General features: G+C 46.2%; 1 long non-coding RNA gene across 4 annotated transcripts in view; it reads left to right on the top strand.

Moving 5' to 3' along the window:
- The window catches only part of LOC106021011, a 114,985-nt gene that overhangs the window by 58,630 nt on the left and 36,115 nt on the right, over nucleotides 1-20,240 (top strand). For 2 of the 4 annotated variants that reach the window (XR_005877389.1, XR_005877388.1), the window contains exons 2-4: nucleotides 1,711-10,429; nucleotides 11,147-11,301; nucleotides 12,402-19,525. This is a non-coding gene — a long non-coding RNA (uncharacterized LOC106021011). Of the gene's footprint in view, nucleotides 1-1,710; nucleotides 10,430-11,146; nucleotides 11,302-12,401; nucleotides 19,526-20,240 lie in introns of those variants that run through there. The other 2 variants (XR_005877387.1, XR_005877386.1) reach the window with 2 other exon arrangements.

The raw sequence follows: 20,240 nt of genomic DNA, 5'->3' as shown, positions 1-20,240 counted from the left end.
CCTGGGCCAGATGGCGGATACTGTAAGCCTGGTCAGAAAATGCTGGCTCACAGGACACAAAATGGGAAGCTAGTTTTCCCAAGAGATTCGCTGGGGACACCATGGGGGCGGGCGGGTGCTGTTCCTCCTGACTGTGTAGGTGTCACACAGCCAGGTTCTTCAGCTTCCAGAAACTTGCCCCCTGCCACTGCCAATGGGGCCTTTGAAGGAAAGTAAAGACCCCAGCTCACCACAGCTGCCAGTATCAAGAGCCTTGCGCCCCAGAGAAGCTTTGCTGCTAGTGACCTGCAGCTCAGAAAGGGTCCTTAGGAGAATTCCAGTCAGACTTCAATGACTGGGCAATTTGCCCTCCACAGGACTTCCTAATTTCATGCAGCAGCAGCAGCACACAGTGGGAAACACACAATGCACCAGACCGAGCAACTTTCCGTATTTCCTACTTCCCATGTCCTTTGTACACTGTGCATTGTGAAGGAATCTCATGGGGAATGATAGAGCTATTCCAAAAGTCATTCACTCCCTCCACTGATGGTGCAGAAAAGTGTGAGGCGTTAGCAAAAGGCCTCGGGGAAGTGTGCAGGACCCACTGGAGCTCAGGGTGAACTCGGGCTGCTATCGTAAGTAGGCTGCCTGGGAAGGGGACAGCTGGGGCAGGGGGATGTCCCAGGAAGCTTTGAGTGGTATTGTCTTCTCCGCTGTTGGCAGTGCTGTTCAGAATCACAGCTGGAAACAGTGGCCAGCTTAGATCTGACCTTCCTCCCATGGGAGTATTGTCTCCAATCACCTCAACCTTCTCGTGGAAAAACTGCTCCATCTGTGTGTGTGTATGTGTGTGTGTGTGTGTGTGTGTGTGTGTGTGTGTGTGTGTGTATGCAGCAGATTTGAATGCAGAGCTGACTTTGTGGGCCTACAACATGTCCTTTGGGGGTGTGGCACCATCTGCACCTCTATCTACTCTGCCTTTGGAAATACCCTTTCACTTGTTTGGGAGAGCTAGCTGAGAATGTGATCTCAAGCAAGGTGCATCTTGGGAGGCTGACCACAGGGGCCTCAAGCAACAATGCAGTTATTAATAGAACCATGGTCTTTCTGGAACTTTTGTCAGCTTTGTACAATCCTTGCAACTTCTGCTTGATTGTGTGTGTGGGGAGGGGGGTTGTCTCATTTTTTCCTTCCTTCCTATGGAGGCTACTTGTCACAAGTTCGAGTGAGCCCACAACTGTGCTCTTCAGAGACTCATAGAAGAGAGGTGACTAGGAGCTTTGCTTCATGAATTTGAATTCCCAGTGACCTTACTTGAGGTTGCTCTGGGTCTTTGGGAGTGGGAGCTCAAGGAATCACCTGGGGTATCTTTTAAGTTCTATGTGAGTCTCCAGAAAAATCAACAAGAATACACAGAAATAGAGCCTCAAAGCTTACCGGGCACCAGACTCCATTGGGGAGTCACAACAGGGTGACTCTAAACAAGACAGTGGGACTCTAGAACATTTATCTTTCTGATCTCCCATGGATGGTTTTTAAAAGGTTGCCGCACCTCACCATCACCCTTGGATTTCGAGTATCACCCTGTGAATAGATGTGTTATTGATCTGACCCTCTTCTCACAGCGGCATTTATGATCTGTCTCCCTTTTCAGTTTCCATGTACTAGAGTGACTGTCTCAGTGCGGTTGGCAGTGACCTATGTTTTTCTTGCATATTTTTGTTTCAGAATAACTGGGAGCTGAAACAGGAAGCCCCATGACACAGTTGATCGAAAATGACACAGACACAGAGAAATCAGGATGTCCCCCCAGCAGCACCTCTACCTGCTGCCTGCTGATTGCAACTAGAAGGCAGGTGAAGGGTTTCCCTCTCTGGGAATGGACTCTAACTACTGAGGGTTCTGGTGGACCTCCATGCTCACTGGTGATGGGCCTACAGTGTTTTCGATGATAGTCTTCCGTTGGTTTCCCACTTATTGGGTCCTCACTCATGTCTTGATCTTTACTTCATTAAAAGCAAAACTAAAGAAAATGGAATAGTCTGTTAATTAGCCGTACAGAAACACTAAGGATGCTAAGCTTGAACTTAAGTTAGCTTTCTCCAAGGCTACGTGTCAAGATTGCCATAACCACATAGATCACCACAGCATCTTTAAAAAGTGCGCTGAGCTTGGATCTCAGTACTTAGCCATATCTGTTCTGTTTTTGATTCCATTCTAGATCTCTCTGGAGTCACTGTTGGCAGGCCCACAGTTGAGAGCATTGGGATCTGTCCATGTTCATCTGGTCACAGCTGATAACTGGCCTAGAGCTTGCCTTCAGCTTTGAGCTGCAATGGGAAACTCCCACTCTCCCTCCCCCCATCCCCCCTCCACCTCCACATACATCACTGATTTGAAGATTCAATACATAATGATTTCTTATGGAGTCTACTGGGTGCTATGTTCTAGAGACAAGATGTGCTAGCCTCTCCCCCTACCTCCCTGACATGTGTAGTCTACTTATAAGCTTGGCTCAAGAAGTGAAGGACTACGTATCTCATGGATGTTTCATCCAGATGTCCTGATTTTCCAAATCCATTCCTCAAATCTTGTGGCTGGCACTCCAATATCCTCTGAGATGGCTAGTCATTCCTTCTACAGAGTCCTCATCTCATCCCCAAATGTAAGATGAATGCATTCATCATCCTGGGAATGTAGCCAAAGAGGCCATTTATAGTCACCTTCCAAGAGTCTATTAGTTTTCACTTGTAAGCGTAGCAGAAATCCAAGGATAACTCAGTGGCTGTGCTCACTACTTTATACTCTCAATATCAGTTTGCTAATTGGTCATGGGGCTCATCACAGAGGCCCTGTGTGAATGGCCCAGGGACATCATCCGGTTCTCGCCCAAATGCTGAGACTCTGGGAAGCCTCCCTGAACACCAAGTCCTGAGAGACATCATTACCCCTTCCATTTCGTGTCCCTTATTTTCTGCATAGGGCTTAACTAGTATTAGAAGTGACCTTCATAGTTTGTTTATTATTTCTGCATCTCACTGTCCTCTCCAGTTTCCTCTTTACAGAGACAGATGTGCTGTCTTATCCCCAAGTCTGTCCACAGCATCTGGCACTCAGCACAGCAGACATGTGCTACCTAAGTCAATCATCTCGTTGCTTCTCAGCAACAGGAGTATTTGTATTCTAACCACATGGTGAAGCTAAGCCTCCATCTCTGCAGCTGGTTGCTGGAGCAGTAGGGTGAGGATCCTGTCCATCCTTCAAACCCCTGCTCAGCAGAAGGGGTGAGACACAAGCCCTCCACTGTCTTCATACCTGGATGCTCATCAGAACCAATCTTCTTCTTGCTTGTCTGCCCTGAAGTTTGTTTAATTATATTCCAGGAAAATCAAAACCCATTGAGTTGTGGAAGAAATTAAGTCTCCAGTGGGGTGTCTGCAGCAGTAGCTTTCCCCAGCAGAAAGCCCTGAGACCTTATCTCCTGTGCTAGCTCCATTTGTCTGGGCTCTCCAAGAGAAGGGAGCAATATGGAGGGATCACACAGGGAGTGGAGACAAAGTCCCAGGAAGTGACAAGGAGCTTAGACCCGTGTGTGTGCCCTGCAGAGGTTCACACAGTCCTCTCTGGGCAGACCCCTACCCTGAAGCATGGGCTCCCACTAGTAGGCATGTCTACCCAGATATCCTTCCCTTTATGTGTTCTCAAACAGAGCACAGCCCCGCCCCCTCTGCTCATCGCCCACCTCTACTCACAGGGTGTTTATGGCCTCAACAGAAGACTGGGATTCACAGGGTCCAGAAGGACCAGAAATGATCTGTACAGCAGTCATGGGATAATTCACTCATAAGGATAGTAAGAGAAAAAGCAAAACAGAACCGACTATATAATTTTAGATGCTTTTAGGACAAAATTCTGACCCTCACCAGAGAGTGGAATTACTCATGAATAATATATGGAAAAACCAACAAAACCCCTCAACATCCAGGATTCACCTGGATTTAAAGCATCAGAATTTGGAAATAGGAAACACAAGGAACAAACACTGATATTTTGAAATTCTCCACAGGCATTTAAAATTTTTTATCTGATTATTTTGTGTATGTAAGTTTTTTGCCTGTGTGCATGTCTGTGTACCACATGGGTGCCTGATATATGAAGAAATCAGAAGAGCATGTTGGATCCCTGGGACTGGAGTTACAGACCATTGTGAACCTCCAGTGGGGGCTGGAAATCAAACCTGGGTCCTCTGGAAGAGCAAGTGCTTTTAACCACTGAGCCAACACAAGCATGTTTAATGCTAAGTCAAGACTGAGCAACACTAGTCTACCTTGTCTGTTACAGTATCCTTCAGTTGATGTGGCCACTGGACATTTAATAGAACCGAGGATATGTATATTATTATTAATTGTATTATAAATTATAATATAAATACTATACTACTTCTATTACAAATTATTATCAGTATATTATATACATTTGATGTAGCTGCTAGACAATCTAGAACCACCTTGTCTGTTACTGTATCCTTCAGCCGATCTGGCCCCTGGACATTTAAGATAACTGAAGATCTCAATTTTTAATTGCTTTTGACTTCAGTTCATATAAGCCGAGTGTCTCCTGTGGCTGCAGCTGTCGTATTGAACAATTCAGAAGAGAATATATACACACATACATATCATGGAAAGGCAATGTCATGAGAAGCATAGGAGCTAGCCTGGCACATGGGAGCAGGGAGCCCTACCGTAAGGGAAACTCTGGTGGACCCGGGAAGAGTTTGAGCTAGCTCTCTGCTGGTTAAGTTTGCAAATGCCTGCCCTCTTACCTCAAGCATCTATCTATATTCTGAGCCAGAGTTTAGGCAGCAGCAAAGGAAATGTTCTCTGCACTCAACGACTGAAAAGAACTTAAAATATCCCACACAGAGTCCAAGACCTGTCCTTTGGTGTTCATTTGAGACAATTCTCACATCTGCCTCTTTGGAGACCCAGGCATGGAAAGGGAACCTTCTAGACCACCCGTGGAATTACTGTAATGTGAGAAATTAAGACGTTTTGGAGAAGAGAGGTAGAAGTGTTGCCACCACAGAGTCACAGCTTTTGAAATGGGCTCAGGTCAAGCTGGAGAGACCACCCCGGTTCTATTCCTAGGCCCCACATGGTACTCACAGCCATCTGCAACTCAGTGGCTCCGACAACCTCTCCTGGCCTCTGTGGGCGTCACACTTACCTTACGCACATACATGCAGGAAAGCACACCTATACACAGAAAATGTACTTAGTTTAAAAAAGTAATGGGTTCAGGGAGAGGGTTGAGCCAGCTCTGGCAGCATGGGTTTAGAGATGAAGAGAGAGACGCCAAAGCTGAATCATTTTCTTCTTATCACTCAGAGACTGTCAGATTTCTTTCTATTTTTTTTTTAAGTTGTAGGGAAAGCACCTTAGACAGAGAATAATACTATGTAGAATTTCAGAGCTTTCCCTTTTTAAGCACTTTATCATCTTGGGTTTACTTTGCTCTCACACAGAGGCCCTCAGATCTACAGGGGAGGGATTCAGAATGTCACTCGAGTGTCCCTAAAAGGAGTTCAGGCTTAAGGAAAGAATTAAAAGGTGAAGGTTTGGTTTTTCGCAATCTTGGGCACACTTAAATGCCTAGTGTCACAGCCTCGAGAACACGTTCAGAGATTTTTTTTAAACCCCTACATAGGTTGTGTTTTTTAATCAGCCTGCCCATGATGTATTGAGTTTCACCACTCTCTTCTCATCCTCAGCCCTTGAATTAGATGTTTTCTTCCTCAGAGCTTTGTGTGACCTGCAAGTTTAGTAAATATGCCTTCTGTGTCTCCTTGCAAGTTATTTTAAAAAGTGATAGGTGATATAAAACACAGGCAAGAGTCATGCCGGTCTCAGCGAAGCCCATGCCTCTCAAGGGCACCCCTGGCATCCAACCTCAGGCTAATGCTGTCACCACTCAACCTCCTGGTGGGTGGGGTGGCAGTCATTCCAGACCACACTTGACTGTGAATCTGAGATCTCCTGAGTGAGTGGTGGCCTGGCCAACAGGTCAACAGGACTGACATGAGGTCATGAGCTGGCTTTCTCTAGGCATGTTTTGTCTGGGCAATTATGAATCCTGGCCTCACTGACATCTAGCCCATCTTGAACCGTACATAGATAGGATAGGAGGAGAGCTTTTCATATGCTTTACTGAAAGCAAGACACACTTTCTGGGCATTCCCCTAATCGCCTGTGCTGGTGCAGCTCGTCAAAACAGGAAATGAGGTTAGCATGGAATGACTTTCTCTCAGAGAACTTACGTTGCCTCCTAAAGACCACCAGGTTCTCCCCCAAAATCTTGTGGTTCAGTTTCACTCCTCCCCTGGGCTTTCCTAGAAATGGGAGAGTATCTGGTTTTCTGTAGGATTTGGAATATAGGTTCCTTTGGGAAACAATTATTCCCAGTCTTTCAACTCTTTCCTCTCCCTCCCAGATCAGTATCTCTGAAATGTTTGCAGGTTGGTGTGAAGCTAGATCTGCATATGTGCCAACCACAGCAAGACTGTGGTTAAACCAAGGGCTTTGTGTACATCTGAGGCAGAAGGGTTCACGTGTGGCATGGGCTTTAGGCAGCTCCTTCCAGCGGGGCTCTTTGATCCCATGTTTTCACAAAAATGCCAGGAAGAGAAAGCAAGCCTGTGCGTGCGTGCGTGTGTGCGTGAAAACATCCATGGGAAGAATCTCTTCCCCTCCCCTGCTCCATAGGGGGCATTTCAGGGCAGAAGGAGCTAGGCTGTCTCCTTTCAAATGGAAGCCTACTGAGTTCTTGGATGAAGTTGTCAAGAGAGATGAAAGTCTGGCAGTCTTGGCGGGGTCCCTTGGTTATCTTTGCTGAGGCCTTTGACAAATGGCTCTGGTTGAACTTTCTAGAACCACATATCTTTTCTTAATACTAACATACTTTTAAGGTCAGTTGAGGGAAAGTGTGGCCTTGACTCATAATGACTAAGACAGATGATAGTCTCCTAATATTAGACTTGATTTACCTCTTGGCATCCACCCACCCACTGTCTGGGTTCTCACTTTGGTAATCATGGGTGTGTTTCTTTTTATACTTGACTTAGGATCTCAAAAGCCAGTCTGATTTCAAGGCTGGAATGGATCTCAGATGGCCACTCTTCTGAAGACCAGGTCTATCTCAGAGGCCCTGTGTGTGGAGTGTCTTCATAGACAGGGTTGTAGACTTTCTAGCAATCATCCCGGCTACCCAGGCTCTGGCTCTTCTGGTGGCTTCCAACATTAGTTCAGTCTCTTTACAGGCCCCGGAGGCAGTACTGTTATCTTCATTTAGGTTAAGGAAACTGAGGTTTCGCAAGAGTCAGTTCACCTCCTGTCACAAAGCTGACACATGATGGCGTGCCTTGGCTTGAAATCCAAAGTATCTGGCCTCAGTGCAGTTGTCTGCCATGCAGCCCTTCAAAAGGCCCGTGCATGGCCACTGACATGGAGACATAACTGCAAGCTCAATGACCTGTGCAGTTCTAGGCTCTCCTTGCTGAGTCAAAATGGTAGAGGACCCAGCTTTGAGCACCGGCTACTGGGGGACTTAAGGAGGGCAAAGGCCATGTCTGCTCTTGATTCTTCAGGGTTCTAGGCTGAGTGGTGGAGTGGCCAGTCAGACAGAGGCTCCTGGGCTACATGTAGGCAGCTGATTAGGGTGGGAGAAACTGTGAGAATCAGTGGCAATACAGAGACAGGGATGGAGTGGTAAACTATGAAAAATCTTCTATACAAGCCATTGCTGGTGTCTAAGGATTGCAAGCAAGATTAAAGAAAAACAAACCATCAACAGTGGTTACTGATCTGCAGTCATCACTCCATACCAACCACTACCCTGACATTTTGTTCTTCTAGGCCTTTCTAGATGTCTGCAGTCCCCAACTTGCTCAGGATGACTTGTTCATGCCTATTAGAAATTAATATTTCTCAGTTAGTCACTGACCAGCCATTCATGCTAGAGAGGTCCTGGTCTGAGCAGGGCTAACCTGCTGCTATGCAAACCTTTCCTCAGGCTATCTCAGGCTTCCGCCAAGCTGGTTTCTTATTTCACCTACCAGTTACTTTGCAAACAGTAGCCTCTTAACACCACATTGTCCTTTTAAAAGGGAGCAGGCTCCCCAGAAACTTACCTGTTACCTGCAGGCTTGCCTCAGAAGAAGCCAAGCCCACTTTGAGGCATAAGAATGAGTGTGAGCAACTAATTGTGTGTGTGTGTGTGTGTGTGTGTGTGTGTGTGGTCATATGAGTATTTTGCATGTGTACATGTGACATAGGTTGTGATGCATATGATGCTGCTGCCTGTGTGTTTGGTGTCTTCAGAATAGATGTCTATGGTGTATGTGTGGGTATCTCTGTGTGATACATATCTGCAGCGTGTGTATACTTGGGTATATTTACACACGCATGAATATGTGATTGGGTTCATGGGTGGATGTGAATGTAGACATCTGTGCATCTGTGGTATGTGTGTGTGTGTGTGTCTAGATATGTGTGACACATGTGTAATGTGGATGTTGGTATGTGAAGTTCATGTATGTGGTATCTGTGCACTATGTATAAATAGATATGGCTTCTGTGGTACACGGTGTCTGTGATAGGTATGAACACATTTGGTGGATATGTACAATATAGCTATGTGTATGTGTGATGTGCATGTGGAGTAGTGGTGCCAGATTCTTGCTTTGCAAATCCACAAAGTAGAGAAGATATTGCCTAGCAACCACATTGGCATAGGAAGATCTCTGTGCTAATGTGTTAGCTCTGAGCAAAACAACTGACATAAATGCAGAGGCTCACCATGCTGACCACCATACATATTGTTTACTTTAACTCACCAAATTATTTATTTTGAAAAATGAATATATAGAAAATAGTAGACATGTGTCAGCAGTAAACTATTCTCCTGGACTCTAAGGACCTGAGTTATGATGTATAACATCACCAGGGAGAAGATAGTACCACACTCTCAGAAGAAACAGTGCTGAGTGAGAGAACAGGCAGACTGTGGCCATCCTGCTTCTCCTGCCTGTGTCAGGGACAAGGACAGCTCCCGCTCTACAGAACCTTTCGCTTTAATGTAAATATTTTGAAATCTTTCTTTTCCTGAACCTTTAACCTGGCTGGTAAATAGGGCGCAAACAGTAAATTGATTGTTTTCTGAGAACTAACTTTTGAGGAAATAGGAAGGGATAAAAAGCTTTTTTATGTAATGGTCAGTCTCTTGCATGGTTGAAAACCTTAGTATTCTTTTTAACCCTGCTTCAGAAGGCTCTGGGTCACCAAAACAAAAAGACTTAATTTTAATTTATGGAAATTAAAGTGATTGAAATGTGTAAATGTACCCATTCAAAGAGAGCAAAATCTACAGACAAAGGGTGAGGCCATCTTATCTGGAGAAGATCTCTGATAAAACAGGATGGAACAATATACAAACAAAAATTTTTTAAAAATCCGAGCTTCGATTTTGACCTCTTTTTTCAGAAAATGAGTAGGAAGAATGAGCAACGTTGGGGCTAGTTGTGAAGAACAGTCGGGCGAAACTTTCCTTTCCCATTGGATCTGGTCCTACCATCACTGTCTGTCTTCCATCCTCTCATAAATTCTGAGATTATGACAGAAGAAAAGATCAAACTGTCAGTCCCATTTTCAGTGCCAAAGGCTTCACCCTTCTTTCTTTAGGCAGGAGGCTGAAGAAGATGGCTGCCTGGAGTCACTCTGTAAGATTGTAAGATTGTTTTGTGAGAACAGCAGGGCCTACCCCAAAACTAGATTCCAGGATAGCTTCCCCTGGGAAAGCTTTCTTTATATCTGCCATGCAGTTTTACTGTTCCCTGAGTATAGAGTTTCTTGATTTTCAAGATTCACGGAGTTGCTGTCCAAACACAAGATCCTTAATGTGCTTTGGAATTGTTGGTGGGGGAGAGAAGTTTTTCTAACCTGAGTCAAGGTAAAGTCTCACCCTCACTGTAGCAGATGAGGGTGAGTTCAAAGGTCACCAGAGTCAACTGGGGCCTCTGGGCCTCACTCTCTCCTCACCCCACAGCATCTGTGCCCATTCAGCTAATTCTGGCAGAATCAGTTTTTCAAAGGATGTTCCTATTGGAAGGTAAACTGGGGGTATTGTGAATTCATCTTTCAAGGATGTTCCTCTTGGAAGGTAAACTGAGAGTATCGTAAATGCATCTTTCAATTCTTTGATGGAGGCAGAAGAGAAAAAGGAAGCAGAAAAGACGAGATGAGTCACGCTACCTTGTTTAAAGATGGATTGAACTAAACCGCAAGTGTGTTAGAAACAGGCAGATGGCCAGAAGCCTGCTGCTCACGCTCATCTTCATCTCCATCCTCCTCCTATTTCCCCTTCAGAACAGATGAAAGATTCAGCTAAATCCCAAGTATGTGTGTGGCATTTTTATCTGATTGACCTCCTCCTCCGAATCCTATCTTATCTCTGCTTGTAAATTATTAGCATCCTCATCCCCAGGTCCAGCCAGGAGCACAAAGTATATGAGTCTGCCCTGCGGGAAAACTAGCTACCGTGAGCTCTCTGAGCCTCTGAGAGCACTTGGAGAATAGGTCTGGGAGGACTCTGGTTTTGCTAGCAAACCATTCTGCACACTTCAGCAACCAGGCTACCCATGTAAAGGAGATGAGAACCGCTGTAAATGATGGAATTTTCATTCATTTTCCTACCTGTGTCCTTTCTTGTTGACAAAGAATATTAGTCAATGCAAAATTTCTGGACACTGGTAAGCTTGAGGATGCATTTGTAAGTCCGTGTTCATAAAATGCTTTTGTAATGGCTTGCAGGGGATGCGTTTGTTTAACAAGAAGGCTCAAAATGTTAAGTTAATTAGAAACAGCTGGATGATTATCTGCACTACCCCAGGCCCAAGGCAACCAGAGGGAAGGTAGCGGGTGGGAAATCTCCCTCCTGCCTGGCTGTAGGGATGTCTGTAAGGGGTGGAGAGATGATCTGGAAGTACTGCAGGCGTCCACATGTCACAGCTTTGCATCCAAGCATAGTGACAGGAAAGTTCCTTGTGATGTGTCTTAAAGGCATCTTTTCCAGAAAGGACTTCACTCTGAAACCTATTTACTTGGATTGACAGGTGAGGCTGTTGTGGGAAAGCTTGGAAAATGGGATCCCTTGTTTTTCTGAAGTCACCAGCAATCAGTGCTCAGAACTGAAACCACGAAGGACCTGAAAGCAAAACAAGTGCATTGGAGGCTTCGCTGAGGGATCCCCTGTGTTCCTTGTGGCATGGTGAGATGACCAGTGTTCCTGGGTCACCTTTAGACAGCATGCAGGTGGCACGTTATAGAGCTGCCTGGGCCAAGCAAGGGCAGCAGGCGGAGCTGGCTCCCAGAAGGAACCGGCTCCCAGGCAACGCCAGCCGCCACCAGTGGTGGTTGCTCCCTCTCCCCTTCAGCTGGGCTCAGAACAAGGAAGATCAAATCCAGTGTGTGCTCTGCACACTGAAAATCGGGAACTTGATCGCTCTGGGCTGACAATGTGTTTTGAAAGAAGAGGGGAGGAGAGGTGTTCTTTCCCTGAAAGTTCCCATCCACTGTTGAGTAAACACCATAAATCTACGGTGGGAGACAGGCTGCCCGCACTCAGGTTACCTCCTGCTACAATTTTAGCTTCAAGTTTTAATTCCCTGAACATGAACAACATAGTATTCCAGCACAGGTCTGATTAATGAGGCAAGATCGCCACTTTGGGGTCAAAGGGTAGATTCCCCCCTTCCCTTCTTTATCCCCTGTGGCTCAGTAACCATTTTGTCAAATCTGACCCCCTACACACTCCCCATTAAACATACAAGACAACTGACTGCACTAAAAACTATAGGCATGGCAGATAAGCCCCTTTGTCTCTGGGCAGAGCTCACTGCTGACAGAAAGCAGGACCTCTCCAGTTTGCCCTGGGGAATCCAAGATGTCCAGCTGTTAGCTCCAGCAGGAGTCGTGTACACCTTGTCATTTGCCCAGGGGTCACTGAAAGTCTGTGGGATACAGACAGACCATCGGCTTCCCAGACCACTGTCACTAGTTTATGCACAGAGACCAGAATGTCCAGGTAAAGTGACCAATGCTGCACATTTGAAATTGGCAGAAAGTCATGCTCTCTAGATGATCCAAATTTGTACCTAAGAAAAAGGGAGATTGTCTCATTAAAATAATGTCTGTACTCCAAACATGATGGTGGGTGCCTAGGATAATTCTGGAGTGGGGGTGACTGGCTGAGCATCTACACATGTTAGGCACCCTCACAAGAATTGCCATGGTACCCCTGGGAATGGTTTTGGGGGACTCTGGAAAAGCCCTAAGTGATGTGTTCTTCATATCTGATGTCATTTGCAGGCAACAGCAGCCATGTGTGGTGGGTGGCATTGTCTCCATGTTCTCCCTGTGAGCCAGCAGAGGCTAATGGACTTACGGAAGGTGCTATAATGACTAACCTCCATTGTCAACTTGACTGAACCTGGAATCAGGTAAAACCCAAGCCTTGGGACACTGCTGTAAGGGATTTTCTTACCAGATTATGTGGGGCAGGAAGAGCCTCCGAATCCAGGCCTCTGGTGGCAGGGCCACATAGAAGGAAATGGAAGAAGAAAACTTGGCTCTTTGCCTGCCTGACCTCACTTCCTCTGGCAAGACTATTTATCCTGTTTCTACGGCATTTCTTCACCAATATTAGGACTGATTTCTTTGGGATTCCAATACAGACTGAAGACAGTGTCTCTCCAGGATTCCACATTGAGACAGTGAGACATCCACCCTCGTGGACTGAGCAAATACCTGAATCTTAGCCTTTCCAGTATGAAGAGGCCATTGCTGGATTACCTGAACTGCATCCTGTAAGCAACAGAATAAATCCCGATTATATTCTCTGTTTTGGAGAACCCCGCGTAACACACTTGCCCATGGCTCTGAGCCCTGCTCTGGTTTTGAGTTCAGTAGTAATAATCAGTAGACTCACATTCATTGTCTAGCACTCATTCTCACACACGTGTGCACGCATGCAACCTCATCTACACGTGCATCAACACTGGATCCACCCTCAGTGGAACCTGGATTGTAGAGATTTAGGATATAAATTCCTCTTGCTGTCAAGGCTTTATAGAATCAAACTTTCAAGTGAGTTTTGATTTTTCAGCAAAGTTTTGTTCAAATGGCCAGCTGGTAGTTATCTTAGATGTGTAGGCCCTTCGGTCTGTTACAGCTGCTCTATCATGCCACTGTAGCATAGCAACAGCCAGAGGTGATGCATGGAGGAGAGCCACTGTGTTCTAATAAAATGTTATGTAAAAAAAAGTCGGATAAGCTAAGCTAGTAATTTGGGGCAGTAGGCAATAGTTTGAGACCCCATAGTTTTCACCTCAAGACATCATTGAAAGTGATACCAGCACCCTAGCATTTTAGACATAGGGTTTGTTCAACCTACCAGAAGTGAACTTGGGGGAAGGGTCCTTGCAGTCAGGCAGAAGTGTGGGGACAGTGTGGCCACTCACCCTCCAGGTAGCCCAGGTCCCCCAGCAGTCTACAGAGCACAACAATGTGAGAGCCCAGTCCCAGTGCCTTGTGTACCTAGCCTGCTTCCTGGTCCTGCCTCTACCTGACCCATGCAGCAAAGATGTCCAGGCACCTCTTACCACAGTGAGCAGACCAGGAAACAGGCAGGCAAGGGGCAGTTGGCAGTGCAACCCTGACTCACTTTACCACCCAAGACAACCCATCCAACCTCTCTGAGCCTCACTTTCTCCTTTGGTATATGGGGGGTACTTTGGATCTTGCCCTATGGCGATGTAGAGGAGAGGAGAAGAAAGGTCTGGACAAGTCTAAGTAGCTTGGCTACTTAGAAGGGACCTTGACTCACTTTGTGGTAAGCAGCATAGTCTCTGGCTCAGGTTCTGGTACCTGCGGGCCATGCTCAACGTCATTCATATCCCTCAGGCCAGGCGTGGTCCTTCCTTGGCTCTCCTGTGTCACTCACACACAGCTTGACAAGAAGTTCCAGACTCCTCACTACTTAGATGGGGAAACTGAGGCACTGAATTTAAGCAATGCCACAATACATGGAGGGAAGTTCTGGTACTGGTATTTTTCCCTCCTGACCACCGGTATGCTAGGTCTTGGTGGGTCTGTTACTTACTGGACAGGGAGGTGCTCTAGATGCGGAGGATGCTGGGGTATGGTCACGCTTCCTATGGACTATGCCTGTACCTCCAGTATCAGCTACCCTGAGAATGGCATACCCAGGTCATTGGTCCCTCTTAGACCCCTGGGTCCCCAAGGCCCTGGACGTTCAAAGCAGACACAGTGAGAGCTGGGGTGTGCAGGGGCCAGTGGAGGAGGACGGTAGCACCACCACTGTCTAGAGATGGCTCTGCACTTGTCTCATCTCCCTGCCCTTGAAGTGAGTGGGGCAGTCAGGGCAGAAGAGCAAATGTGGCGCCCAACCCCTGAAATGGTGCTCCAACCCCTGATGGATGCCCCTTTTGCCTGCTTCCCAAGCTTGGGAACAGGGGCTCTGGCGTAGAGCTGTGCCCCTCACCGGGAAGTGAGAGCCTATTTCAGTTCCTCATTTGGGGCACACCCAAATTCCCAAGGCAGTTAAAAGCCTCAAGTTGCTCAACTGTGTCAGGAAAAGCCTGGGCCATCGCTTCTCGCATGGGGGCTGAACCCACACTTTGGTGACCAGAGTCTGGCCTGTCTGGCCTGTCTGGCCTCTGAGCTGTTAGGAACACACTGTCGGTGTCCCACAGTCCATACCAGGAGGAAGGAGCGGTGATTCTGATGAACAAGGGACAGCTGTTCTCCATTTGTCATTGTCAAGCTCTGATGCCTTTGGGGACTAAGGCTGAAGGACAGTTTTGACTGCTGTAATCAGACAAACTGAAGGAAACCAAGAACGCCACCACCCCCTTTATTCTGGGACTTTTTTTTGTCATTTCAGTAAACAAGGGCTTGTGACCAAATGTACCTAATTCCCCCTCCCCCACATCACACCCTGTCATCCAGGCTGGAATGAAACAAGCCGGCAAGAAACGTGTCGCCTCTACCTAGGCTCATTTCAGCTTTCAGCATCTTTTGAGGGACACCTGTGACCTAAGACCCATGGCCCAGCTCTACCCTCCCACCCCAGCCGCACATACATCCGTCCTGTGATGTAAATGCCTCAGTGGCCCTCGGGAGTCTTTGGCGGCTCCTGTTCTGATCTGAAAGCTGTCTGGCTGGGCTTCTTCCAGGGAGCTCACTCTATAGACCAATGCCCTGCAGCCATGTTTGTTTTGACTGTTGGCCTGGCCCTGTTCCTGGCGAGCACTGCAGCTGGCCTGGCGAGTACTCCCTCTCTTTTGCCTTATAGGATATTAACCCATCAGATTTCCAAGTGATATGGGCTGAGAGCGGGCACACTGGGGCAGATCTGGATGACCCCGTGGGCTGAGACTGGGCACACTGGGGCAGATTTGGATGACCCCGTGGAAGAGTGGGCACACTGGGGCAGATCTGGATGACCCCGTGGGCTGAGAGTGGGCACACTGGGGCAGATCTGGATGGTGCCGTGGGCCCAGGAGGGTGGGGTCGGGGAGTCTGGCCCAGGGGATTTTAGGGTTCCAGGCTGGGGGATTTGGAGGCCATTTCCCAGCAGGACCCGGTATGAACTCCTCCCGGGACTTCCCCATGGCCTAACCCACTTGGTTCCTCTAGCTTGTATTTTGCTTCTGCTGATTCCCCATGCTGTTCTTGGAAACTTGCAGTGGCACACAGTGTTTGCTATTACATTCAGGAGGTTGGAATAACTTTACAGCAAAAGTCAGGGTGCCTGTGGGGTGCCGAGGATAACTTTTGTGTCCCCATTTTGTTCTCTCCAGGCTGCCAGCTGTCCTTGGCTTGGGGACCCTTCCTCCATCTTGCAGAATGACTGTAATATTCACCTCCACCTTCTCTTCTTTGACCTCGTGTCTCCATCTTTGAAGGCCTGGGTGATAACAAAATTGTGTTTAAGGACCAGAGACTGCAAGGTGATCTCTCTAGTTCCAAGTCCCCTTTGCCATATATAGTAATAACTCCAGGTTCTGGGTCTGTTTCATTTTGAAACCTTGGTTAGTGAATTCCAGGCCAAGTAAACTAATACAACAAAATAAAATCTAGTAAATTCACAAATAACTCAAGTTTTCAAAGTCTTTTAAACTGTGGACCCATTTGGGAAGTGCCCTGACATCATCAGATAGGAAAAACAAAAAACAAAAACAAGAAAAGCCAAGACACATGGTGTGGTTGAAATTGGTTTTGTACTTTGTTTTGTTTGAGAGAGGATCTCCTGTCTCTCCGTTATTTGCTGAGATTACAGGTGTGCACCATCAAGCCCAGATGAGAAAGTATGTTTTAGTTATGTTCATATTGCTGTGACAAAACAACAGGACCAAGACAACTTATTAAAAGGAAGAGTTTACTTGGGATCACAGTTCCAGGGGCCCGTCATCGCCACGGTGAGGAAGCACAGTTGCAGGCAGGTATGACAGCTAGTACAGCTTCGAGCTCACATCTTAACCAGGAAGCAGAGAGCAAACTGGGAGCGGTGCATTGTTCTGAAATCTCCAAGCCTACCTCCAATGACACATTTCCCCCTGCAAGGCCACACCCTCCTGAACTCCCCAAACGGTCCCATCAACAGGGGACAAGTATTCAGATACCAGAGACTGTAGGAAGCATTTATCATTCAAACCATCACAGCATTGTTGAAACCTAGTAAGACATGGGGTGTGAGCAGCTGGCTGTGTGTGTGTATGTGTGAGTGTGTGTGTGGGGTGGTGGTGGTGCTGATACCAAAGGTAACTGCAGCAGGAGATACTGGCTGACGCAGAAAGTGTGTTAACCACTGCATCCTAGGTCCTCCAGAGGCCGCTTGAGAGCTGGGGCTTGACAATGACACAAGGCCTCCGACCAGCAGCTTTTGATCTTCTGCCAGGTGGGCAACCATGCTGGTTTGCTCAGGGCTGAGGATCTCCTGGGATGAAGGGCTTTTGGCACTAAATCTAGATCAACCCTCAGGAAACCTGAATGACTCGTCCCTGGCCCTTCCTCTAGAACTGAGTGGTTGTGAAAGGGCATCACCCCCTTTTGCCTAGGGCCTGGATCACTGGGGTAGGTGTTCCCTCTGGTTTTTCTTGGTGTGGTGGTGTTGGCGTTGGTGTGGCTTGGGGGGGGTGGGTGCTTTCTCTCTCTCTCTTGGAATAGAAGCCAGAACGTTCCCAGGATTTTGGACTGGGAAGCGGAAAGTGAGTACTTAAAAACCTTTAGGGTTTAAAGAGAAGAATGGGGTTTTATTTTAGCAGTAAATTATAATATTTGACAACATGTAGACACATTGCTTCTCAGAGCTGGTACTGAGTCAGTGGGGAAAGTATTCTTTCTCTAGGGGAACCAACACTGGAATAAGTGTGAATTACAGAGAGAATTTGCTTGGTTGGAGATGGCTCAGTGAAGACTGTGGTGGCTTGTCTTATCACCAGGGACACCTAGGTGAAGAGGTGAACACCTGTTGGAGAGTCCTCGGAGTCTCCATTGTGATGGTTAATCTTGCTAATCGAACAGGATTTAGGATCACCATGGACACATATCTTTGTGTGCCTATGAGGGTGTTCATGGGCAGAATGAATCAAGAAAGGAACACTCGTCCTGAATGTGGGTGGCATCATCTCATGGACTGAGGCCCCAGAGTCAAGGGATTGGGATCTGGGTACCAGTGGTTACCTCCCTCCCTTGCTTCCTGACTTAAGGCATGAGACTATGATGCCTCACACTTCTGCTGTGGTACCTTCCCCATATGACAGTCTACACCCTGAACTGTGAAACAAAAGCAAAACATCCCATTCTTAAGTTGTATTTTGTCACAACAATGAGATATGACATCTTCTCACAGGTTGTTCCTTTCATGGTCCATCATAGAGCTTCTAAAAACACAGGAATAGATTAACAACAGGTCACAAGTACCATATATTGATTTCCTAGTTATGAATAATAAAATACCTCATTTTGTGGGTGAAGCATAGCTGACAGTCTAAAAATTCTGGTTGTTTGACATCCTCACCAACATTTTGGATTCATGGTGTTGAACATGCTGGCCATTTAGTACAACAGATCTCATTGTGGTTTTAATTTGCATTTCCCTAGTTACACATTGTATTGTCTACATTGCACAGGCTTACTGACCATTGGTAAACGGTCTATTCCTGTATTACTTTGTGTTGTTGTTGAAATACCTAACAAGAAGCAATTCGAGGCTCTATTTTGGCTCACGGTTTGTAGGTGCAACCCATCATGGCATGAAAAGCATGGTGCTGAGATGCCCTGTGGCTGTGGCGGGTGGAATGTGAGGCTGCTTGCTCACACCTCAGCAGACCCGAATAGAGAAAGAGGAAGGCTGATATCTCCACATGGCTTCCTCCTTTTCTCTTCAGGCTAGAACTGCAGCCCATGGATTCACATTCGGGGTTCATTTTCCTCCTTCTGTTGACCTTCTGTGGAAATGCCTTCAGACAAGCCTGAAGCTGCACCTCACTAACGGCCAGGATGTGTTAATTCAATCAGGATGATGAAGAAGATGACAGCCTTTATTGAGAATTTGCAGGAAATCTTTATCTGTGCTTAGTATACATCCTTTATTGACTAAACACATTTTGAGTATTTTCACACCATCTATGTCTTTTTCATTTTTGTTGATATGCTCACTTTATCACTTAAGTTGTGTGATCAGTGTTTTTTCATGTTCTAAGAAGTCTTTGCTTACCCCAAGACTGCCAACATTCCCCAGGTTGTCTTCTGTGTGTTTTATAGTTTGAGACTTCTGCTTCTAAGCGTGTGTTACTTCGTTTTCATTAGAAGATTTTAAAGTTTTACTGTCATTTTCTGTTTTATTGTCTCATCAGCTCTAGAACTCCCATTTGATTCTTTAAAAATATATTTCTAAGAAAGCAGGAAATAGAAAACATAATGGAACACACATGATAAGGAAGTGGATGGGAGACTGTGTGGAGGAAGGAGAAGAACCCGCTGGGGGGGGGGGGAGGCACTGCAGCAAACAGTAGGGGGTGGGACAAATGAGAAAAAAGCGTAATGCATGTAATATATGAATGATGACGCCACAATGAAACCCATTATTTTGTAAGATAAAGTTAAAATGAATACATATGTATATACATTCATATATATCCATTGCGATCTGGCAATTCTCCATCTGTTCACTCATTATGGCAATGTTTTCACTTATGTCCTTTGAATATTATTGCTACTTAAAGGTTTTGATGGCTCTGGACAATTAGTTCAGCACAAGAATAGTTGTCTACCATGTGCAAGGCCCTGGATTTAAACCTAAGCACCGAGGGAAAACAAAAGCTATTGTCCGGTTATTCTAACATATGATATACTTTGACTTTTGTGTCACTGTGTCTTCCCTTTGAATACAAATCACTTTAAAATTTTTTGCCTGTCTAAATCTTCTATTGATACTGTTTGTTGTGATGGTTTCAGAGAGTCTGGGTACTTTTTTCTTTGACAACATCAGGTTGTTATTTATGGAGCATCACTTTGAAGTTGAAGAAGTTTGACTTTGTATTCTTTAATGTAGCCGTGTTTAAAATTTCTCCTTAGACGGAAAGAAAAAAATTAAACCCTGGGGCATGGCCTCTGCTCTTTGTATGATGTGCCCTAGGGTTTTGTGACTTGCCCAGGGCAATCCAAAGGCTCTTATGGAAAAGCTGGCAGGATAAAACTCTAAGTTCTGTCTTACCTGGGCAGGAGATGAAATCTCTAGTCACCTTTAATAGGTGCTTCCAGAAACGCACTCCCCCTCCCTTCCAGTCACTGTGGTAGTCCAAGCGCTGTCCTCTGTCACCTCGTGACAATTTGCTGCTGACAGACTGGAGGAGCCTTGGGGGAAGGCAGCATAGGTAGGGTCTTACCCAAGGGTTCCTCCTTCGAAAAGTCAGGTCCCACCTTTCTGTCTGTTTCAGTCATGTCCAAAGCTTCCAAATACATACTTCCTTTCACATTTTGTTCAGAGTTTATAAGTCTGCTAGAGAGGATTTGACCACTAGGAACCATCCCACTCCATCATCATCAGAATTAGATCATCTGTACACATTTTAAGATTTTTGAAATTGTATTTTTAAATTGACCTCAATAAAAACTTGTTCT

Source organism: Mesocricetus auratus, unplaced genomic scaffold (genome assembly GCF_017639785.1).
Source record: "Mesocricetus auratus isolate SY011 unplaced genomic scaffold, BCM_Maur_2.0 Super-Scaffold_100004, whole genome shotgun sequence".
Taxonomy (NCBI): domain Eukaryota; kingdom Metazoa; phylum Chordata; class Mammalia; order Rodentia; family Cricetidae; genus Mesocricetus; species Mesocricetus auratus.
This window is presented reverse-complemented; position numbering and strand designations above follow the sequence as displayed.